At 44.5% G+C, this 25,293-nt stretch overlaps 1 protein-coding gene across 1 annotated transcript in view; it reads left to right on the top strand.

The window, feature by feature from the left end:
• The first annotated feature begins 432 nt into the window (after positions 1 to 432).
• The window catches only part of JCAD (junctional cadherin 5 associated), an 83,989-nt gene continuing 59,128 nt past the window's right edge, over positions 433 to 25,293 (top strand). The window contains exon 1 of the mRNA XM_086714646.1: positions 433 to 555. The gene's annotated coding sequence lies outside the window, so the exon portion shown is untranslated. The remainder of the gene's footprint in view (positions 556 to 25,293) is intronic.

The following is a 25,293-nucleotide window of genomic DNA, read 5'->3' as shown; positions in this document are numbered from 1 at the left end:
AAGGTGTGATTTGGTCCTCCTCCTGTGTCATTCCGTACTTTTAACCCCGGAAGACTCCTTTATTCGTGTGGAGCAAAGCTGTCTCCAGGTGTCACGGTCTCCTATCGGTGGCCCAGGGCTCCTGAAGCCAGCTCCATGCTGGGCTTCCCTTTAGACAGTATCAGACAGGGCACACCAACGTGTCTTTTTTTAGAAAAGACCATAAGTGTCTTATCTTACTCCTTTGGAATTTTCCGCAGCTATTTAACCTCTAGTTTAGGAAAAGTTGGTTTGAGGGTTCTTCAAATGTCCCCGAGCTCTTACATCAGATCGGCGAGCTCATTTCACTCGAGGTGGATGGTGCTTCTGCTTGCCAACGTACCTCATTTCCATCTCTCCTCCCTTCTGACTAGAAACCTTGTGGTTAAAATAACACACAGCCTCTATTCACGGCTCAAACTCAGAGCTGCCATCGGAGGCAGATTGGGGATTTCAGGAAGTCTCAGAAGACGATTCCGAGTGGCTTTCTCCATATTCAGTTGTAGACCCTCGTGAAGACTTCAGGGATCTGGTCAGGTAAACGGTTTCTTTTCTTTTTCACTGTTTTATTGAAAGGGAAATATGATTAAGAAAATTGTGTCAGTAAGCGTTGGAAGAAGCCAGCTGATTTCTAGCTTTTGACTCTTGAACGGGGCTTGTGTCTGTTTTTCTGAAAGGGGAATCGAGTAAGAATCTCCTGGAGAGGAAAGTGCAGGGGCGATTCTGTTTCCGGAGAGAGGGCTGGGGGTTTGAGGGAGCGATGTGCCTCGGTGGGTCAACAAACCGCATTTGGGTGTGTGCAGGTCGTGAAAATAGGAAACAATAGTTGGGTTGGTCTTACTCTGTGCAGCTTTTGGAGATTGGTCACGTGACCAGGGCACAGGGAAGTGAGTCCCAGCCCTATCTTGTGATCACATCTTTTTATGGAATAAAACTAAACAGATTCTCCTTCCCTTGCTGATTTCTCCTCCACTAGTTGGGTGCCACCATAATCTATCTATCTATATGTCTGTCTATCTGTTTGTCTATCTATCTATGTATCTATCATCTCCCACTTCTAGAAATCTGTGAAATGTATCTCTACTATCTTATTTTTAAATATTTTAAACTCATGCCTTTCTCCAGTGATAGTACATTAAAGATTTATCTTATGTCTATTTGTCAAATGCATTAACATTTACTTTGAACACCTGTAACTATGGCATCTTGAAACAAAGTAACAATTCAGGGGCGCCCGTGGCTCTGTTGGTTAAGCGTCCAGCTTCTACTCAGGTCATGATCTCACAGTTCGTGATTTTGAGCCCCACATTGGGCTCTCTGCTGTCAGCACAAAGCCCTCTTCAGACCCTCTGTCCCCCCCGCCCCCCACCGCCCTTCCCTTGCTCGTGCTCACTCTCTCTCTCAAAAACAAACATTAAAAAAATTAACAAAACAATAAAATAATTCATTTGTAGAGTGAGCCATTTTTCTGAAAAATTTTCCACCACCCCTCCAAGTCCTTCTTCAACTATGCATTTTTTTTTTTTTGCAAACATTTATGCCTATGGAATATTTCAATATATCTCACCCTGGCTGGGTCAGGTTCTGTTTACTTGCTGATTTTCCCTCCCTCTCTCTCTTCCCTTCCCCTGCCCAGACATCTTGTTTCCCTTTATATTTTAATTTGAAGAAAATTCCATTCTTATTTGGTGATAGAGCCAAATCAATCAATCAATCAATCAATCATTGGTCAATTAAACATTTATTCAAGTGTGATCTATATGCTCTGTATTGAAATAGTTACTAGAGGGGCGCCTGGGTGGCGCAGTCGGTTAAGTGTCTGACTTCAGCCAGGTCACGATCTCGCGGTCCGTGAGTTTGAGCCCCGCGTCGGGCTCTGGGCTGATGGCTCAGAGCCTGGAGCCTGTTTCCGATTCTGTGTCTCCCTCTCTCTCTGCCCCTTCCCTGTTCATGCTCTGTCTCTCTCTGTCCCAAAAATAAATAAACGTTGAAAAAAAAAATTAAAAAAAAAAAAAAGAAATAGTTACTAGAGTCGCAGGAAGGTTATCTCAAAGTCTATAAATACCATCACTATGTTTATCATGTGTTCTGACTCCTCCATACATTCAATAAATAATTACTAAATATTATCAGTACAAAATGAAGTGGGAAATTTCAAACTTGGGATTATAGGAAATGCTGAAGCAGTGACCCGACCACCATTCCTGAGAGTTCATTACATGCCAAGTACTAAGCTCAGCACTTTGGTCATCTTGTTTTCTTCTCTTAATAGCCCACCTTTGATGCGGCAGGAAACTGAAGCCCAGGGAGGGGTCAGGTGCCCAGCCTCACATGGCTGATAAGCAGCAGACTCGACCCTCAGAGCCTCAGTCTAGCAGGTGCTCATGCTCTGGCAGGCGTCAGAAAATGTGTCCCAAGAAAAGGGCTTAGTGGGCTGGGCCCTAAAAGTGGCCAAGTGGCCAGAAGGAGCAATTCTGAGGGCGAGGCAGGGTGGGGGGAAGCGTAGGTGTGTCTGGGGGACTGTGCAGGGGTGCGGTGATGGGAGGCGGCAGGGAAGTGCTGGGAGGAGAGAGGCAGAGGTGTGGGCACAGAAGGAGCATTGTGCCCGACTGTGGAGTGAAATGAAGAAAGGGGGTCAGATCACCAGGAATATCGTACGGAGCTGCCGGCATGCTTTTCTAGTCCCTGCCTTTCCTGGTAATTGCAGGGCACAAACCCTCCTGCCCCAGGTCTGTGACAGAGGCTTCTCACCTCAGCTGAGAGGTTTCCTGGACTCTGCTGTTCAAGGAGCACCCTGTGGCCACCCCCATTTGCTGTTCTTGCTGTGGTAAAATGCACATAACACAAAAATAGTCTTTTTGAACCATTTTTACAGTGTGCAATTAAGTGGTGTTTAGTAGGTTCACAACATGATGCACCCATCTAATTCCAGACAAGTTTTCCATCATCACAAAGGGATATCTTACACCCTCTAAATCCTACACTCAGTCCCCACTCTTCTAGTCCCTGACAACCAACCACTGATCTGCTTTCTGTCTCTATGGATTGGCCCATTCTGGACATTTCAAAGAGACGGGATCATACAATATGTGGCCTTTGGTACCCGGTTTCTTCATCTTGGCACCAAGTTTTAAAGTTCATCCGCAACGTAGCATGAATCAATACTTCATTCCTTGGCATGACTGAGTGATATTCCGTGGTGTGCGTCCATCACGTTTTGCTCATCCAGTCATCACTCGATGGACGTTTGAGTCGTTCTCGCCTTTCAGCTGCTGCGAACAGTGCTGCGGTGACATTCATGGGCAAGTTTTTGTTGGAGCTCATGTTTTCAGTTATTTTGGATGAAAGCACAGGAGTGGGATTGCGGGGTCATTTAACTCCACGTTAAACTTGGTGAGGCGCTGCCACACTGCGTTCCACAGGGTCTGCGTCACTTCACGGTCCCGCCAGCATGTGCGAGTGCTTCGATGCCCTCACGCCCTCACCAACGTTGGTTACTTCCCGTTTTTATTTTATTACAGCCATTCTGGTGGGTGTGAAACACTGTGTCGTTGTGGTTTCGATTTGCATTTCCCTCATGACACTGAGCATTTTTTCACTCGTTTGTTGACCATTTGCTCCGTTCACATTTTATTCCCTTTATTCAGCTCTATTCTTTTTTTTTTTTTTTAATAAATGCTTTTATTTGTTTTTGAGAGAGAGAGAGAGAGAGAGAGAGCATGAATGGGGCAGGGGCAGAGAGAAAGGGAGAGAGAGAACCACAAGCAGGCTCTGTGCTGACAGCAGTGAGCCCGATGTGGGGCTCAAGTCCATGAACCATGAGATCATGACCTGAGCCGAAGTTGGACGCTCAATAGACTGAGCCACCCAGGTGCCCCTCGGCTCTATTCTTGATACATAAGTCCTGTGATTTACCACTTCTTGTCACATTACATGTTTATTTATCTGTCTCTCCTGTGACTAGGTGATCTCCAGGGTCAGGGACTCTGTTTTGTTCATGGTTGTGTCTCAGTACCTGGGACAGGGTTTGGTACTGCAGGGACTTGGTATGTATTTGCAGAATAACTAAGCATCAAATTATGCTTATTCCCCACAGCCCTGAGCCTGAGGCCTCACCTTCCTGCTGATGGGTTAGCAGAAGGGCAGCACTGTGAAGGGAGAGCCAGAGCTGGTCGGTACATCAGTCCTGACCATGCTCCCACCCTCCCGACCCTCAGCTCAGGTTGCTAGAGCCATACTACCCTTCTGCCATCCACCCACCCTTTGGATTTTGGGGAGAGAAGTGGGAACAACAAAGTACTTATAGAGATAGTCAAGGTTTGAAGTCATGAGAGCCAAAGCTAAGGCGGCAGCAGCAAGAACAGAGTGGGAGGAATACCTGGCAGGGGGATATTTAAGGAAAAATCAGTAAAACTAGATGACTGGCTGAAGTGTCAATCAAAGTAACTTCAAATTTTGAACTTGGAAGGTTGAGAAATCAGTGGCACCATTAGCCATTAAAGGAAGTTGGGAGAAAGAGTGTCTGGGAACAGGGGAAGGGAAGCTTGCTTTACATTGAGTTTGAGAAGAAAACAAGAGATGGGAACGTGCATGCTGAGGTGGCAGTGGCAGACACAGCCCTGGACTCGAGGAGACCAGAAGGAAGATCCTCTTGATAAGGGAAGGTCAAGCATCCAGGACATCAATGAGATGTCCAACTCAGAGAATGGACAGAGCTCCAGAGAGAAGGGAGAGAGGCATAAAGAGGGAGGGAAATGCGCAAGTGTTGCACTGGTAAGTGTGGGTAGAAGAAGAGGGGGGAGCAAAAGAAAGAGGGGCAAGGGGAAGGGCACAGGGAGAAACCTAGAGTTGGACAAGGTTGATGCAGAAGGGAGGAAAGTGAGGGGAGGTAGGACACAGATGAGGGAGCACAACAAAGGAAGTGGGGAGGGAGAAAGGAGAGGGAGAGGTGGGTTAGGAAGAGGAGGAGGCAGTGAAGGGTTGGTATTCCAGAATACTTTCCACCTATTCAGAAGCAAGAGAGAGAGAGAGAGAGAGAGAGAGAGAGAGAGAGAGATGGGGAACAGAGAGAGATTTGGCAATTGACTTGTGGGTCCACCTTTTTCCCTGCCCCCTCTGCCCCCTCAGTCTCTCCAAACACTGTAAAACTAGCCTCACCTGACCGCCTGCAGCCCAGGACCTTCCAGATGAAAGGTTAGTAATGAGTAAAGTCCGGACTTTTCATTCAGAGAGTTTATAAGGACATTCCTGAGACAGGGAGCCTTTGAAGCCTCACATGGCTTCTTTGCCCCATGGAGCAAAGTTCTGCCCTGCACATGGGTATTCTCTGCACTCTGTGGAACCATGGTAGAGAATGACCTCAGTGCACACGACGGAAGTATCTAAAGATCCCTGAGCACAGGGGCATGTGAGAAAAGCAGCCTGGGGAAGAATGAAGGAGCTCGGCCCTTGGAGGATGGTGGGGAGCAGCTCCAAGGGTCTCGGTCTACAGCTCTGGTTCATGTATTTCAACCGGCTAAGTTGGGCCAAGGACTCCAAGCTCAGCTGCATCCAGATGCAGGGGTGGAGACAATCTACTCCCAAAGTGTTTAGTGGGGAGCGTGTTTATGGGAACTTGCCAAAAACATGTGTGAGCTATTTTTTTTTTTTTAATATGAAGGACATGGGGGTTTTCTCTTCCATCAAAATGTAGGCTGACCTATATTTATGAAGAAGGCACTTATTACTTAGGATGGAAAACTTTGACTTGGGAAAGAGTATTTAGTGGCAGAAATCTCCTCTCACAGACTCCATGGAGACTCCAGTGAGGGGATGGTCCCTGCTGTCCTTCCCTGCTGGCTAAGGACACCGAGGAGGGTGCTTGGTGTCACCGGGGATGATGGGGATGATGAGCCTCTCACTTTGTGTCCCTGTTCTGAAGTCTTAATAAAGGGTCTTCTGAAAAGAGATTATGGAAGAGAAGTGCAAAGAAACCAGGTGCAGGGCTTCTTGCATACAGCTGTGGTCTCCCTACCTCCCTAGCACACCCAGCTAGGAGGATAATAACTGAGAAATTAAACGGGAGAACGGGCACCTTGTAAGTTATCCAAGCTTAAAGATGTATAGCCCAATGTGTTGATCCAAATTAACCCTCTGTGCTACTGCAGGCTTTGCAGTGATAAAATTCCAGAGAATGTACTCGCTTTTACATGATGCACCCTTCCCTGTTGTAAAACATCTGTTTAAAATAATAGATGATGTTTAAGGCATCATCTATAATAATGGTTTTAATGTTCTGGCATTGTGTTTGAGCAGAAACACTGGTAGGGGTCTTAGTGCCGTAGGATGTTTTATCCTAGATACTGCGGCTTCCTAGATATTGCCTCTAGGATATGAGTGATTACATGGGTTAGCACAGTTGGATTAAAGCTGGGTCTGAGCCATTTCAGGATTTAAGATGTAAAACCACCATTGTGGACTTTTGCACACAAACTGTAAAAATCAGCCTTTGATCTTTTATGTTTATCAAAAGTAGTAATGCCAGTTAATGCCAAAGCTAATTTATAATGGCAGATGATGAAAATAAAACAGCTACCCCACTGGCTTAATTTAGGCTTTGAAAAGTATTTTTTTAATGTTTATTTATTTATTTTGAGAGACAGAGAGAGAGAAAGAGAGAGACAGAGAGCATGATAGGGGAAGGAGAGAGAGAGAAGGAGAGGGAGAATCCCAACTGGGACTCCACACTCAGCCCTGGAGGCCGATGCAGAGCTCCATCTCATGACGGCCAGATCATGACCTGAGCCAAAATCCAGAGTCAGATGCTTAACCAACTGAGCCACCCAGGGCATGTAGGCTTGAAAAAGTATATGAGGAATTATTTTCTAATAGCCTTACCTTGCTGATTCTTAACGTTCTTAAATTAATACTGAAGTCATGTTTACGTTTCAGCACACACGAACTGAAGGTGAGGAATTGGGCCAGAAAACTGGCAGAAGGAGCCCCTTCGGGGTTAGATGTCACCCACAAGACAGGGCTGCAGAGAAGCATTGTGAAGCTCAGCTTTTGTCTTCTTGTCATCCTTTTCGATGCCAGCCGTAAAAGGGTGTCTAAAAATTAGTTTCACCTCTCCCCTGGGTACTCTCCTAAGCGAAATCATTGCCAACTAGACTTAGCAAAGCAGGGCAATATGGCACCACAGTTAAGAGGGTAGAGTTAGAAATAGAACCCACTAGGTTGGTTCCCGAGTCTGCCTCTTTCCTAGAACCTCAACTTCCCTAAGCTTCAGTTTCCTGATCTGTAAAATCAAAATAATAAAAGCTCCTAGCCCTCAGGAATGTTATGACAATTAAGTAAGTTAATGTATGCAAAGCTCTTAGCACATTCAATCCGAGTTAACTATTATTATCTCAGGTAACCTGTGAATAACAGAAGTGAGCTGCCATCTTTCAGCCAATTGCCAGCCTGCCTCTTTTTTTTCCCTCCTGTGAGTTTAGTTATAAAGCACAGCTCTGATGAAGTTACTCCCCTGCTCAAAACTGGGGGTGGGGGTGGGGGTGGGGGCTGGAATTAAGTCCAAACCCCTACAGCTGCCATGAGGGGCCCCTCCTGAAGGTGTTTCTCTCTTCCTTCCCACCAGCAACCCTCTCCAGCCCTGTGAGCCCTACATTCCAGCACCCCTAAAATCATAGCCCTTTCCTGCAAAAGCCCTATGCCCCAAGCCCTCTCTCGGTGAGTTAGCTCCCAATTCCCGCATTCTTGGTGCCCTTTCCTCCCCATCTCTGCCTGCTGGCTAGTCCCCATAAGAACCAGTCAAGCTGGAGTTAATTCCTTCTGGTGGGTTTCCATGATACTTTGTGCCTTTACCGTAGCACTAACCATGCTCACTTTGAATTATGCCTCCTGTTTTATACAGCAAGCTCCCTGAAACGTGGAACAAGATCTTCTTCAATTTTATGCCTCATGTAGTACTTTGCATGCTACTTTGCCCATAACCAAAGAGCAGAAAAGGTTGGTTGAATTGAACTGAGAAGTTGTAGGTCTCTAATTGTAGGTCATTCGAGTAACAATAGGGATAGAGGAAAGGTTTGTTTGGGATCAAAAGATCTGGATATTTAAGTGTGTGTGTGTGTGTGTGTGTGTGTGTGACTTAAACACACACACACACACATATATAATATATATAGATTTCCTCATCTATGAAATACACATACAACATACAAAGTTCCTTTCAACTCTAAATCTCTATGTATCTGGGTTACTGGCCTTCCCCCATTTTTTAAAATGTTTGTTTATTAATTAATTAATATATTTATTTATTTATTTTGAGAGTTTGAGTGGAGGAGGGGCAGAGAGTGGGAGGGAGAGAATCTCAAGCAGGCTCCTTACTGCCAGCGCATAGCCCAACGTGGGGCTTGAACCCATGAAACTGGGATATCATGACCTGAGCTGAAATCAAGAGTCATATGCTTAACTGACTGATCCACTCAGGTGCCCCAAAATGTTTACTTATTTTTGAGACAAAGAGAGAGCATGAGCGGGGAAGGGGCAGAGAGAGGGAGACAGAGGATCTGAAGCAGGCTCTGCACGGACAGCAGAGAGCCCAACGAGGGGCTCGAACCCACAAATCACAAGATCATGACCTGAGCCAAAATCTGACGCTTACCCGACTGAGCCACCCAGGTGCCCCTGCCTCCCTATCCTTATACGACACCTGTAAATATTATGGCAAAAGTATAACCAGGGCTCTGCCCTCTAGAGCCATGTGAAGTTGACTAGGCAAGAGGTGAGTCACCAAGAGTGCTCTGAAAGGTAGTGGGCCACCTCATCCTCTGGCCCAGCTGGCCTTTCCCAGACAGGGGCCACGGCAGAGTTGGCTCATTATTTCAGCCCTGCTTTTGAAGTCAGAATGTGGCAGGTTTTCTGTTCTTCATTGCACTACCTCACATGCATGTTAGTACCTTGCTCACAGGAGACACCCCATAAATATCTCTTGAATGAGTGGATAATCTTTCATCAAATTAATAATAATAATAATAATAATTTTAAACACGTCTATGACAGGAGTCTGTGCTTAAAAACAAACCCACAATTTTTACTGAGTAATGGATCCTCCTCTATACATTATACATATACTAGCTCACTTAATTGTTACAACATTCTGTGGGTTAGGAGCTACAAATTCAGACTTTTTGTTGTTGTATCTAGCAGTGATCACATAACATTATTTGTTGAGCTTATCACTATCCAAAATTATTTTATATACGTTCATGTTTATTATACTTCTCCCTATAAATGGAGATACGGATTCCCCCCCCCCCCCCCGCCCCCGTCATCTTATGCATGGCTGTTTCCCTAGCATAGTGCCTGGCCCATAGAAGGTACTCAATAAATACTCGCTAAAGAGAATTGTGATTTATATCAAGACTTTGGTACTAAATAAGGTCTAGGAGAAAGAGATAGTCATTTAACCAGTGAAGCAACCTCATTCTGAAAAAGAGAATGCGGCCTGAGGTATAAGTAGTTGGTTGAGTTTAGGGAGGGGGGCGGTGTGTAGACTAATGAAAGTTTTTTTTTAACCCTTGATTTGTTTAGATAAAACTGTAATGAGGCAGAAAATGGGAAGATGGGAATCCCCTGAAGGTTTTGGGAATGATTATCAGCGACCTTTCTTTCCTGATGTTGTCTGTTTTGAAGGTAGGGAGTAAGATGAGTTGGGGATAATTGTAGGTTTCATTTTCCCCACTTTTTGATATTTTTAAGGGCAAGCATGAAAACTAAGCAGATCAGGATTCCTGGGCGGTTCAGTCTGTTAGGCCTCTGACTCTTGATTTCAGCTCAGGTCATGATTTCATAGTTTGTGGGATCAGGTCCTGTGTCAGGGTCCATGCCAACAGCACAGAGCCTGCTTGGGATTCTCTCTCTTCCTCTGGTCCTCCCCCATGTAGTCATCTTCTCTCAATAAATAAATAAATAAATAACTAATTAAAAAAATAAGCAGATTGGAAATTTAGAGGAAGTCTACGGAAGAGATAACAGAAAAAGCCAGGTGGAGGATAAACTAAAAATCTCAAAAGCCAACACAGCTTTCCTGGCAGACAGATGGCAAACAAGAAGTTCAGAGGCTATCAGTGAAATCAAGTGAAGGAAACAGTGGGGAAAAATAAAAAAAAAAATGCACTGTTAAGAAAAGAAACACAGACGTAGTTCAGTTTGCCAGCATGAGAGCTGACTATTTTAAGGAAATGAGAAGTTTGGAGGGTGGGGCAAAGGTAGTAAGTGGAGCAAATAAGGGAGCAGTAGGGGGATTTTTAGGTTAGAGGTTTCATGGCAAAAAGTTATGGGACAATAAGAACTTTGGCATGGTGGTTAAAGATATAAGTCATCCCAGAGACTAAAGAGACTTTACAAAAAGATGCGAATGTGTTAGGAATCAGAGGACACCTGTCATTCTGAAGATCTTACAAACAAACCAGAATTCATTCATTCTTTCATTTATTGAACATAAGCCAGCTACTGGGGCTACGAAGATGGATGAATTGGGCCAAACACAATCTCTCTCTTAGAGTATGCAAATCAATAAATTAGATGATCTCACTGGTGAATATGTATGTTCAAGTAGGTGTTCTGGGCAAAGGAGTTCACATGGAAGCATGAATAACAAAAGAGCCAGGTCTGCATTGGCTGAGGAGGGTTGGAGGTATAAGCAGGCTTTCCAAGGAGTGGCATTAGAACTGGGATCTTGAAAGGGAGAGGAAGGAAGTTGGGTGGAAGAATCCTTCTAGATAGAGGGAACAGCATATGCAAAGCCCTATGGAGGAAGGTTCATGGCACCTTCAGGAAATAGAAGGAAAACCTGCGTAGCTAGAAAACAAAGAGTCAGGAAGTTGGGATGAAGTAAGGCAGGAGAAGTAGACAAAGCCACATAAGGCAGCCCAGGAAGTCATGGTCATCGTCTAGGGATTTACCTCAAGAGCAGTAGGACATCATATGGAACTACAATTTCTTCCTTGTGGGAAGGATGAGATGCACGGAGTGGCTGGGCTTTTCAGATAACCAAAATTCACTCATTTGTGTGCCAAAAATGCCTATATTTTTACCACCTTCTATGGACAAAGGTCTGGATGAAGTTTGCTCATTTTCTATCCTTCCTGAGGCTTACATCCCTGAATTCTTAACATTTTTCTCAATGGAGCAATGCATCAGATATTGTACTTCTGAGGTATAAAGGCTGCTTGTCCTATGCTCAGTAATCCTAGACTATTTGTCTCTTTGAGTCCTGGTCTGTTTTCAACCTTTTTCATTTACAGTTGCTGCCATTGTGTCTGCCTCTCTACATAACTGAACACTCCAGTCTGTTGTGGAATGAAAAATCAGAGAACCAAATCAAGAGGCTTCAGATGAGCTTGAGTACATGGGCTTTGTGGCTCCCTTGGTACCTTTTAGGTTTCCTCCTATGCGCTTTGATGCTCTAAGTGGCAAGGTGACTGGAGTGGGTTTCAGCTGGTACCTTAGAGCTGTGTTGTACAATACGGTAGCCTCTAGCCACATGCGGCTGTTTAAACTTCATCAGTTAACATTGAGTAAAGTTAAAAATTCAGTCCTTAGTCTCATTAACCACATTTCAAGTGCTCAATGACCACATGTGGCCAGTGGCCACCCTAAGAGACAGCACAAATCTGAACACTTCTATTATCACAGGAAGTTGAATTGGACAGTACTGTCTTAAGATGTTGGTGGAGACCATGAACTGAATAATCTATAGTCTTGTCATTCATATTTTTAAACATCTATCTGACAGTGACTCTAGGCATGTACCAAATGCAGAACCGGATGTGGCCTTTCTTGTTCCTCCAAGCTTACAAAAATACATCCCGTAAATTGTTCCTTTCAGAATTGTCATAATTACTGTAATGCTATTGAAGAAATGCTTAAAGATCTGCTATTTCCAGCAGAGAAATGGACTCCAAGCTCATTAAAATTCTACAGTTTCTCCCTGGAAAATCTGAGCTCTTCCTTGATTCACCTTCCCACAGTGTCTCCAAATAGATACACGTTACATATATGCCATGCAGCCTTAATTATCTGTTGGAGAAATTCAGTGGCACCGCCCGAGCCTCCATCAGTTACACCTCAACTTCAGGAAACCAGGTATGTTCAGGAACCTGAGACCTTGGCACAAGCAGATGCTCATTAAAAAAAAAAAAAAAAAAAAAAAATCAGCTTGTTGAACTGATGAGCTAGTTATCCTATGTTCTGAGCTCAGAATAGCAAATGAAGAAGAAATAGATTGAAGATAGTCTGGCTGAATGTTATATAAAAGTCATGTCAAGGTGTGATGAATAATGCATTAGAGATGCCTTGATTTTCATTATGTGCTAGCTTGAGAATGTGGTCTGTGTCTAGATGCACAGATCATAACGCAGTCATAATGGCATGGATACAGGATCACTAATCCCTGGGATGATGCTGTAAGACAGGTAGCTTTCTCGTTTTATAGATGAGGAAATTGAGGCTCAGGGAGATGAGGTTAGGGGCACAGCGGGAGTCCAGCTCAAAGCTGTGGTGACTGTAGGCCCCCAGGGCTAGCTCTCAGATGCTTGTTCCTCTGTCTCCTGGGACAGGACAAGGCAGGCAGGCAGCAAGGCAGTGACTGGGAGAGCAGGACTTTATGGTCCAGGCTGCTCAAATTTTTCTGGAATCTTCTCCTCATTGTAGCTCCTCAGGTGACGGACGGATGGTATGACTTGTGTGCACTGAACCTTGACTCTTACTGACGGTGAAAAAAAAAGTGAAACACGGCATGTTTTTTTTGTTGTTGTCAGCTGACTCAACATGGCATGACTTTCAGAGAGAAGTTCCGCTTTATTTAAAAGCGACAAATAAGCAAACAGAAACAAACAAACCTGCAAAAAAAAATTCTCCAGGATGAATGGGAACAGCCTACCTCCTGCTAATTTGGTCATTTGTTATTACTGCTGCTTCTGAGAGAAAGTACTGTCCATGGCAAGGCTAGGGTTTTTGGATTCTGCAGGGCCTCTTCCCTAGAGAAACTTAACAGCTAACCTGAGTGACTCATACATGTTTTTTCTCAGCACCTGTCTTGTGTTCGGCACTCATGATCCAAGGGTCAGTGAGATGCAGTCCTTACCCGAGAGGAGTCCGTGGTCTGGCCTGGGAGAACCACGCATCGGCAAATAATTAAAACACAGCAGGATAAATGTTATGATACCAGGACATAGGAAGCGTGAATGACTTGAGTACTAAATGCATACGTTCAACCCCAAATCTCAAGTTAGGTCAGGGTAAATGAGGATGCCAGCTTAGAAAGGGGACAGCTAGGAGCAGGCTGTGGTTAGCACTGAGGGAATACAGGCACGATGTCTGGGACATAGGCACCCATTGCTGAGGTCACAGGGCCACTGGGAAAGCTGGCCCAGGACTTAATTTAGAATAATAGTTTTATAAACCACTGTTCACTCAGAGAGAGAATCAGTTTTAATAATTGGCTGGTAAATATCAGCAATACTGAACTAGAAGTGAAGAAATGGGCCTGGTGACAAAAATAACTTCAAGAGATGAGAGTCATGGACTCATCCATCGGGGCAAAATTGGGAACTGCAAGTTCACTGGGGGCACGGACCATGGAAGGACCTAGAATCCCAGGGCACAAAGAGCGGACATACAGTTTGTCCCAAGGCCACAGGGAATACTAGGGAGAAGGATGAAATGATCAGAGGGACTCAGAATCACACCATAGTTTACAATGCACCAGCCTGAACCCATCCTGGACTGAAGTCTAAATCATTGGGTCCAACATCCTACTCAGACAATTTGAATGGAACTTATCTCTGGTGAGAGCTAGATGTTCTCCTTGGCACTTCCGAATGGGGGACTTTGTAGGCTCGTTTTAGAGAGAGTGTGGGAGGAGGAAAAGATGGGAAACTACCCCACACCTCAGTGAGTTCAGGGACAGAGAAATTCGGGCAGAAGATTGGATAATGAAAATGACGGAGACGGGCAGGCTAAATCTGTGAGATGTGTGGGCAAGAAGAAAATAAGGTAGGAGTGGGTGGCTGGCCTTTACAAAGGCAAGAATGGAGCTTTAGTTTAGAGCAGTGAGAAAACCAGTTTCTTTCCATAAGACCACCACCTGTCTCCCCCAAGACTGTGTGGGGCGGAGTGCAGGAGGCAGTAGAACTCCTTTGCTTTCAACAAGAAGGCAGGCATTCTGTACAGCCCCCTGAGCAGCTACAGCAACTCCATAGCACCTGGTGGTCTGACTCACTCCTTTCTTTGCGCCTCCCATCATTCACAGCCCTCCCATCCTGCACCAGTGCACATGTCATGAATGTTCACCTGGGCTTTAATACCAGTGATGACAAAGCAGGAAGGCAAGTTCCTGCTGACTTCCTAGAGTGACCCTAAAGGAAGCATCACTTACCTTTCTTCTATATGGCAGTGCCTTCTTATGCTCACTGAGTCCCTGGGGGCCTACCAAGGTTCTAGGCGAGATCAGACTGAGTCCTAGGAAGTCCCCTCTAAAACAAGATGCCCAAGCTCTCACATGAAGCCTAATTATTGCAAACAATAGCCAATAACCCAATAGTCTTTAAACAAATTTTTAATGTTTATTTATTTTTGAGAGAGAAACAGAGGGCAAGCAGGGGAGGGGCAGAGAGGGGGGAGACAGGGAATCTGAAGCAGACTCCAGGCTCTGAGCTGTCAGCACAGAGCCCAATGTGGGGCTCGAACTCACAAACTGGGAGATCATAACCTGACCCAAAGTCGGATGCTCAACTGACTAAGCCACCTAGGGGCCCTGCCGATAACCCAATATTCTACACAACCAACCAGTTTAGAGTTTACTTTGGAGATGCTTATTAAGGAAACTTGACCTCCCCGGACGTCTGGGTGGCTCAGTCGCTTCAGTGTACGACTCAATTTTGACTCAGGTCGTGATCTCACAGTTCGTGAGATCAAGCTCCACATAGGGCTCTGCACTGACAGCATGAGACTGCTTGGGATTCTCTCTCTCTCCCTCTCTCTCTGCCCCGCCCCCACTCATGCACACATATTCTTTCTCAAAAATAAATGAATAAACATTGAAAACAAAAAGAAACTTGACCTCCAAGTAGTTGCAGGTATTTGCAGGAACTCAAGGATGCAAGGCATTCAGCCATCCCACATGCAGACGCTCAGCACCCCACCCACCCTCTTCCTCCGTTTGTCCCACAGTCCTGAGGGGGCCAGCTGCAGGCCTTCCGTTTGTCTCACACCTGTCCACAGGCAGCTTATATGCACCAACGATTTTACTGAGTTGCCAATTCTAAATAATCCAAACTGACACGGGTGCCCAGATGTGAAAAACAATGGGCTTGTAAGCAGCCCTAATATACGGACACCAAAAAGTCATTCTAGAGTAAGCATGCCGTTGGGACCCACATGGGCAGAGTAGGAGACCATCTGTGGATTTGGGTAACATTTAAACCACGGCCAGCGAGCGTGACACCTTAGTTGTGGCTGAAGGCAGATTCCTTTTATTATTTGGTCTCAGGATGTAGATCAGAGCACGGGCCTTTCACATCTCAAAATCGGAAAGTACAGTAGACTTAACATCCGGGACCTTGGCATATGTGCACGTACGAATTTGAATTCCTTCCGTAGTATATCCTTTCCATTATTTTCTAATGTATCAATGCCATCTATTTTCTGGCAAAAACCCACGGCTCACTTGGAGCTTTTTGCACTTTTCACTTTCAAAATCAGCATACTTCGTTGGCTTTCTTTACAGAACTTTTCCTCAGCAGAACACTTTCAATGGCGGCTCACGAGAGTTACTGAGCAGAAAAATGGCGAAACCTGAGTTGAAATGCAGATGCCAAGCAGTGAGCCAAGCTGGTCGCCAGCTAAGCGGCTGGCCCTCACCCCAGACAACTGCTCTTGGGCCATTCTAGTCCATGCCTCAGCAGAAGAACAAATTATTACATGTCACAGGCTTTTGGGGTTGTTCACAGAGAGTCCAGACCAGGAACAGTTGACCTGCAAATGTCCATCATCCAACGTGCTGGCGCTGGCACTATTATTGATCCTGCCTTCAGGAAGGAAAAGGCTTCTTTTTGAAGCCTCAGGAGCCACTCACTATGGGGGCTGTGTGACCTACGGCACTGGGCTTTGTGCTCAGAGGGGAGACTTTTGCTCAGGATGTTGGCCATGGGTTCAGGTGTCCATGAGGAGAGCCCTCGGGTGTTTCTTCCCTCCAGTGGGGCTGCTGGCTCCTGTTTGCAGGGCCTGGGGGTTGAGTGGGGGAGGGAAGGGTGGTTGTGATGGTTTTGATGACTATGGAGGCTCCCAGCTGCTCTGTTCTGCCTGCCACCATAAGCCAGGAGCTGTGGTTAGGCGCTGCTGTGCAAATAGGTGTCTTTGGCCCTTCCTGCCGCCATGGCCCTACTTGGATCTCCACGTACAACCGCCCATTCTCCGACCCCCTGCCCGGCCCCTGTCTCCACGCTCCACTCTTCTTTCTCCTTCCAGAGGATCCCTCTGTGTTGTAGAAAACGTACTCTGTGATTTTAGACCTAAAGTAGGTTGAGAAGAACTTACTAGAGTTTCGAATATGGTTATTGCCGTCATGAGGACATTCAAATAGCTTTACATGCATTTCCACCTTCTTAACTCCTACACTCATCTGAGAAAATTTGACGTCAGTTCCCATGTGTCAGCCCCCCCCCTCCTTTTGACAGGAACTTCCTTTAAAGATAAATTTAAACAGAAATTCCATTATGCCATTAGAATCTCATCCAGAATCGCATCTATTTTTGAACCGTTTTTTCTTAGCGCTGTTTAGTGATCTTTTAATTATGCCAAACAACTGTCAGAACTCAGATTGCAGAGCTGCTCTCAAATGTACCAGTCATCTTTAAGTCACCATATTGTTACTCCTCCAGAGCTTGAATGCTTTTGTTTAGCCATGAAAACGAAGACAAGCCTCTGCACCTGTGGTCCCAAAAGAAGATTCATGAGTGTGGCCCCGCCCAGCTGGGAGGGCCCAGGCCAGTGCTCCATGTTCTCTAGGGGCTGGGTCTGGGCCAGGCTGCCATTTCTAATCTTGCCTGGGGCCTGGCTCTAATTCCCTCTCGCGCCCCCTATCTTATTTATCAATAGCATGTGAATTAGAGCAGAAGCTAACAGACAATGAGCTAATCATGGCCCACCCTTCTGCCTAGTGAGGACAGCTGTGTCCCAGAGGCCCGGATGAGCCACATTCCCTACAGTGACTTGATTTTCAGTTTCTGGAGTCCTGCTTCTCATGATCTGGTAGGACCTTTGGTCGAATATGGAAAGGGATTTAGGAGTTGACAAACATAAGATCTCGAATGTTCACATTTTTCTTCTTTTAACTCCCTCTTCTATCCACATCCCTCTGTGATTTCCTTTCACTTGTGCAAAGATTTCTTCTAAAACATTCCTCAAGCAATCAGCAAGTAAGCAGGTGGTGTCCCGGATGAGTTTTGCACTTTGATTTATTCTTGGGGTATTTTTAGTGTCATTGGCTTTGGAATCCAGGGAATATACAGAACACCATTCATCACGCTCCTGGACCAGCAGCTTTTTGGCTGATAACCCCTAAATTAAAGATGATAATACTTAATTAAATAAGTACCCATTAGGTTGAGAAGGAAAACGTCAGCATATTCTCTAGTCATTAGTAAAAGTTAACCACGTTACAAATCACCGATGTTGACTACTGGGACCCAGACATTCTTTTATCAATTTTCATAAATATAATTGGGAACAAAACCAGCCAGTCATTTTGAATTTATATTGAAACAATTGTGTTTCCATACATCATGAATAACTTTTACAGAGCAGAGTTGATGTGTGTGTGTGTGTGTGTGTGTACTTTAAAAGCCCCCAAATACAGAAAAGTCTTTCTATTTGCTAAGCAGCCGGCATCTGCTGTTCTAGTCCCACGGATTAACTCATCCACAGTGACTTTTCACTCTTTCGGATAAATCAGACAGCGTCACTGGCTACAAAAAGGGTGGTGGCCAGCCTGTGTGCTACGAAACAATTATCCAGCAAACTCTAGATATTTTTAGGTGTTTCAGAAGGGACTTCCAAAAAGGTCTTCCAACATTTTGTCCCTAGACAGCCATTAGCAGCAGCTAAGAAAATATGGAAGGAGCATCCACATTTCACACCCCTCATCCCTGATGTTCCGCTGAGATTCGACAGATGGAAGCACAGCGGTAGCTTTGCGAGTAGCTGCCAAATAGGGCAGCCAGACGAAGCGGGGCGAGAAGAGGTGCTGTTCAAGGTGCTGAGAGACGGATGCTCCTCCTGCCTCCTCTCAGGTAGCCGTCCACGGACACCGTGGCAGCTCCTTCCGCTCACCAGTTAGAGGCCGCCGGAGGCAGAGGCCCAGCCTCACCACCAATGGAAGGAAGCCGCCTAGCCCTTCATTTCACAGATGGGGAAACCATGATGCAGAGAACGGAAAGCAACTTATCAAGGACACGGGATGTTTTAGGAAAGCCCCAGCCTCTTGACTCTCATCCCAGTGGTCAGTCTACCACATGCCAGGGTGCTGTTTCCATCACAGAAGCTAAAAAAGGGTTTAAAAACCAGATCCCTTTTGTCATCAATGGTTTCTAAAATTTTGCCCTGAAGACGGGGAAAGACCCTTCTTGATTTGGGTTAATGAGTGTTATTTTTTAAACATCACCTCCCTCCGTGGGATAGAGATCAAGGCCTGGGAACCAAATGAACTTCATCTAATTCCTGCTTTTGAATCACTGGGTTTTTTAACTTTATTTTATTTATTTTTTTTTAAAAGAAAGAAAACTGAAATTGAATCAGGGCCTTTATCTTGCTATCTTCCAAACTATTTTTTTAATATGAAATTTATTGTCAAATTGGTTTCCATACAACACCCAGTGCTCATCCCAACAGGTGCCCTCCTCAATGCCCATCACCCACGTTCCCCTCCCTCCCACCCCCCATCAACCCTCAGTTTATTCTCAGTTTTTAAGAGTCTCTTATGGTTTGCCATAACTTTTTTCTCCCTTCCCCTACAAACTATTTGATTTAAAACCCGAACACTGAGCTGGCAGATCTCTCCATTTGCTCTAAGTAAACAAACGAACCATGAGGCCTGCAGTGAGGATCCCTCCAGCTTTGGCTGAGACCAACAGACTGAGAACAGCGTTGTGTTCTGGCGCTCCTAAGGGTGACGATTTTATCCTGAACTTCCCGTGGGGAGAAATACTGGCATTTTCTATTTTAATACTAATGATCTCTCTTTGGGTATTTGAAGCTGGTTCACACTGCCTGTTTATAATGTTCACACTCAGACGCCTTTGCTCTTTTCACCAGATCCACTCTCTATCTTCATTAGTTTTAAGCAAAACTTTACTAATGGTCAGTGAGGTGCCAGGTACCATGAAAGAAGAAAAAACTCCCCTGACTATTCCTCTACCACATTCAGAAACAGTTGAATCAGGCAGTTTTCTTACAGATCAAATGATGTTGGAGAATGTGGTTTCAGTCTACTAGCCAAGTGGGTTTAATACCGTGCCCCTAAATTAGACCTGCTTTCAACTTCGGACAGTGTTGCTGCTGAACAACCACGGCCCCCGCCTTGAGGACTGACTGTGTGTATGATGACTGGGAGGTTTGGGAGAGGAAGAAAGAAGGTGCTGAGTGTGTTCAGTTCCTCCCAGACTTGACAGTGAGATGCCACCTTGCCTCGTGCCTGGGGTATGGTGTGTGCAGGAGTGGAGAGCCTGGAGTATGACTCTGTGTCACCAGTGGGGAATATGGCTTCCTACCTCCAACAGGTGACCCTAAATCAGAAGGGCTAGGCTTCCTGCCCAAGTCTCCAGACCCCAAGTCTGAGATTGGGTCCTCTATACCTACCTTCTCTTCTGACAGATAACAGCAAGAGTTCTTTAGCAAGACATAAAAATCTACCAAAACTAAGAAGTTTGCTCTGTTTTTTTAAAAAGGAGAGAAATATAGCAATATACCTTTTAGAAAGTTATTTCCGACTTCTTGGGTCGATTGAATTGCTTTTTTGTTAAGAAGTATATGAACATTTCTATTTATTTTTTATTTTAATTTTTAAAAAATGTTTTGCTTATTTTTGAGAGAGTACAAGTGGGGGAGGGGCAGAGAAAGAGCAGGATCTGAAGCAGGCTCTGGGCTCTGAGCCATCAGCACAGAGCCCGACATGGGGCTTGAACTCGTGAACGGCGAGATCATGACCTGAGCTGAAGTCAGACATTTAACCAACTGAGCCACCCAGGCGCCCTGAACATTTTTACTTCTTTAATGTTTATTTATTTTTGAGAGAGATGGTGGGGGTGCTAGGGACAGAGAGAGGGGGTGACAGTGAATCCCAAGCAGGCTCCACACTTCAGCACAGTGCCCGATGTGGGACTCAATCTCACAAACTGTAAGATCATGACCTGAGCTGAAACCAAGAATCAGATGCTTAACTGGCTGAGCCACCCAGGTGCCCTTATATGAACCTTTTTTAGATCATATGCCTCAAATTGGAAACAATTCAGGTCTACTGAATTCCCCCATCTCTTCCTCCAACATATGAGCTATGGGACGGATCATGGTTAAAAAGCAAGGATGTCTTTTGTCAACTGGAAAACAAAAACGAAAACAAAACACTGAACAGCTTTTTCAATAGTGGGACTGGATTTACACCCAAGCTAGACAGTAATTGAGGACCCTAATTTGTGATGTGACTCTCACATGACAAAAGTCACTGTTGAAAATCCAAAGCTAAGATAACTAAACTTCCCAACTTGGGCTACTGATGTCATCCGGCAGGCAAACCAAGAGAAGAGACCTCTTGATTGACTTGTCTATCGCAGCTCATTTTGAACTCAGTAGTAGACTCTATTTTCTGCCCTGTCAGTAAAACACACCCTTTGGGTTAATGCTCTGCACAGCTGACACACAATTTGTACTGATTTGTCTGCCAAAGGACAACTCAGTCCTTTGTGGCGGGGACAAGTTCAATGTCCAAAAAGCGGCAGACAATAAGTAGACGTTTCTCATTGTTTTTCTGGGCAGCTCATCTTTTGTGCACTTTATACGTGTTCATTCTTCCTTGAGGAAAAATCCTTTAAAAAAATTTAAATGTACTGGTTGATTTTTCTGGTGGCAGTTTGATGCTAAAAAAAATTCTGAATTTTACATTTTCCAAAAGGGTTGGTAGAGATACAGAGTTTTATATATTTTGTCCATAAAATCCCATCGCATGCTCCATGTCATTTCAATTTTTAACCTTTCGAAGGAGTTCATCTAAACAAATAAGCTGTATCGAGGGAGAGCTAGATTGGTGATAGAATTTGAGTAAACAAAGCTCTCTCCATTGCTATAGATTTCTACTGCACAGGTGAGCAGGGGAGGCAGTTAGGAGCCCACAGATCAGGCAACATCACCCTAACTCCATGGACACTCTTAGACACAATAGGTTAACTGAGTTATCAGTGATGCTAGAGATTAGGGCTCTTGGCCTAGTTACAGTGATTGGAGGGCATCTTCGAGGTCAACCCATCATTTCCCACTCACACACACAGTTTTCAACATCCGCCCTTGGTTCTCATCTCTTTGGCTCATAATGTGTATTATCCCTCACTTGGAAGCCCTTTCTTCTTCCCATCAGGTGAGGGCATTTCATTCCCTTCAAGTAGCCTTTTGTGATTACAAGGCTGTCACTGACCTCCATCTTTGCAGGGTTTCTGCAAAACCTGTGTCCCATATGTCTTCTCTCTAACTTGATGGTAAATTTGTTGAAATCAAAGACTTTTATTCCTTACAGAATTTTTGAACTAGAAGGAATCTCTTATGGTAAAGAAAAATGGACCTATGTAGTAATATGACTACACTTCACTGAAGTGTAAAGACCCATACGAAGTCACTTGAAAATAGTGGCAGATCGGGCAGATGGTCCACCCAGAACTGGGCCACAATGTGCTCATTTTATAGTGGATCATTTTATTTAAGCCTTGCCTGACTTCACAGTTTGAAGGACTGACTTTAACACCAAGTGTCTAGGTCATACCAAAAGACACCTCTTGAAATAGTGAAAATGTAAAAGCTGAACTTGAGTTCATAAACAAACTAGAAGATTAATGAACAAAAAAAGTTTCTATAACTGGAAGAAAAGTCACCAGTGAGCATCAGAGTACTTATTTCTGTATTTCTAATACTGTATTAGTACCTAATACTGTATTTCCAGTATCAGGATTGGAATGTACTGCTAGGTCAAGTATGAGGACTTTTACTTTGTTTTTGTGGGGGAAGATACAAGGGCAAATCAATCTGAAGACCATGTGAGGGCAGAAAGCACAATGAATGGTTTCCAGATTGTAAATAATTTTATGTGAAGCTAATTGGATTTACTCTCTTACCTCATGAATAATAAACATTTTCAGACTCTTTACAAGTGTTTTGGTCAATTGCATGTTTCCCTTCTTATGGTCTACGTGCCTGATTTCTGTTCTGATTCAGTACTGACTTATGTTCAGGCTGAAAGACAGAAGTTTCGTTTGGTTCCCATGTAAAATTATGGATTGAGTCATTTAAACACAGATTGGATGGCTTGGCAAATAGACATTTGAGCTTTAGTTATTAAATTAAAAAAATTTTAATGTTTATTTTTGAGAGAGAGAGAGAGAGAGAGAGATTGCGAGTGGGGGAGGGGCAGAGAAAGAGGGAGACACAGAATCTGAAACAGGCTCCAGGCTCTGAGCTGTCAGCACAGAGCATGACAGGGGCTCAAACTCATGAACTGAGATCATGACCTGAGCGGAAGTCGGATGCTTAACCAACTGAGCCACCCAGGGACCCCTAGATTTAACTATTAAATTAAAGCTCTCTTGGCTGTCTGTAGCCCTGTATTTTGTTTCTGTTGAGTAGAGCAAGATGCCCATAAATAAATATATTTGAAATCTTGACAGCTGTTTGTGGTCATGTAAAATGTTGTCTGGGAATCTTTTATCAAATCATTCAGTAGATCCACATACACAGATATCTGCAGAAAATCTAATATGAGGGACTATTTATAGAAATGATCCTTTCGAAAATGCTTGCTCAGCATTGGGTGGAGGTGGTGGGAAGGCAACAGAGAGAATGCTTGGTTTCCAGCTGGTCTACCTCTAAACCATTATCGGACCCTAGACAAGTAATTTGCTTCATCTGTAATCACTTCTGAAGGTTTCACCAATTTTAGAAAACTCTACTTTTGTAAAATAGGAGATTATTTTTTCCCCTCCTTCTTATGCTTACTATAAGAGAGAAAACATTTCTACAAATGGGGACAGGAAAACTATGCATTTCTGGAGACCCCTGGAAATGTGCACCTGGAATTGGTCTGGAATCACCTGCATCATCTTTTAAAACACATATTGAATTAATTTTCAGACCATTTGATCAAAAGCCTTTTTTTTTTTTTTTGCATTTTGTGACATTCCTTAAGAGCAAATTGTCATAGTCGTCCCATAGCAAAATTTTTACAAAAGAATCCGTATCCTAAGGGATTAGAGTAAGTGAGAGCTTTTCTTAGCAGTACCTGAGAACTGACTCTATTTTTCATCCTTCAGGAAGCTGCATTTGACAGCTAATGGATCTGTTTTGTTCTAAAACTACCATCTGCTCATGGAACTTTTAAAGGTTTCTATCATCACCATTATGTGTGAGATGTATAAATATATATATTCAGAATTACTCGTTTCTAAGAAAAAGGCAAAAACACAATTACACTTTGACTTCAAAGGTGTAACATTTAAACAAATGTGGCCACGTGGAAATTGTAGCAAATAAATTTGATACATCCGCCAAATCCTCGCCATGCACACATATGATATCCCTGAAAACTAAAAGAACATTTTGTTGCAACAGAATTGCAGGCAACGCTTGAGGTGATATTACTAGATAGAGCTTGCGAACAAGGGTCTGCTGATTCCAGGAGCTGCTACACAGCGGCCGTGTGCCATCTTTTCAGGGATGTGCTTCTGTGATACTGGTCTCTTTTCTAGTTAGAGGAACACTGGTACTACCGTGGTACCTGCTGGCATTTGAATCCCAGGGTCTGGTTCAACTCCATGCCTTAACCTACCCAACTTGTTTGTCTACCTTTTCTTCAACCCCGTGGTCCAACTACATCCCTGATAATGGCAATGCTAGTTCGAACTGGGTTTTTGTCATCTTAAACCAAAAAAAGATGCCTGACTGATGTATAAAATGTCAAAATAAGGGTGTCTGGTTCAGTCGGTTGAGCATCCGACTTTGGCTCGGGTCATGATCTCGCTGTTCGTGAGTTCGATCCCTGCCTTCACCTGGGGAACTATGGGTGGTCAGCAGTAAGGAGGTTTGGGCCACAGCGAGGATACATTCTATTGTTCTTCAGGGAAGTTGGATTACGAACAATGCGTGATACAACTTTAAAGCAGGACTGCACCGGTGAAAAGAGAATTTGTTTTCCTCTTTCCGTAAGCCTACAGATTCCTGTCTCGTGGGAGAGGAGCTTAGGGAAACAGCTGGGCAACAGACGCCACAGACAAGAAGATATGGGCTGAGCCAGAGGAGAGAGTTAAAGGAAAGCCTCAGTGTGTGCAGACCTGGGCATTGCTGCTGGAATTGTAATCGAAGGGGGCCCGCAGGGCGATGATGATGGGGAGCATTCCAGAAGAAGCCTTGGCCTGTAGAAAGGCAGAGAGGAGAGTGGGCCTAGCACAGTGGACTGAGGGTGGTCAGAGGTGGGGCCGTCCTACCCAGGAGAGAGGGTTGATAAACCAGGAAGCATTGGATTAGGAATTTAATATAGGAAGCGGGTGATGTAGGATTTGAATTCGACAGAGACTTTACCACAGGTTCACAAACGGGAGTAGGGTGATGATCGGCATTCGATTTATGTCAGATTGTTCTCCAGGCTTTATGTGGGAAATCCGAGGGAGTAGAAGAAGGTCAATGGCAAAGCCCCAGACAGCACATTGTTGACGAAAGGGACAGGTCCAAAGGACACAAAGTGGTGACTGTCTGTTAGGGAAGAAGAGGTGAGGAGGGAGGGGCTGAAGAGGATTCCAAGCTTCCAGCCCCAGGAACTGACTGGAGGGCACCATTTGAAGTGGGTGCCCTTTGAAGATGGGACCAGGGGAGGGGGAGAAGGGGAAACAACACTGGATCTTCAAGAAGACAGAAGTGATGCTTAGAAACTTGGTGGTTCTTCCAAGATGAGAATTCCAAAAAGAAAACAGGATTTTTTTTTTTTTT

The sequence above is a fragment of the Puma concolor genome, chromosome B4, assembly GCF_028749965.1.
Source record: "Puma concolor isolate L17-30 chromosome B4, mPumCon1.1.hap2, whole genome shotgun sequence".
In the NCBI taxonomy this organism is placed as follows: domain Eukaryota; kingdom Metazoa; phylum Chordata; class Mammalia; order Carnivora; family Felidae; genus Puma; species Puma concolor.
The sequence above is the reverse complement of the archived record's forward strand: the minus strand, read 5'-3'. Positions and strand labels throughout refer to the sequence as shown.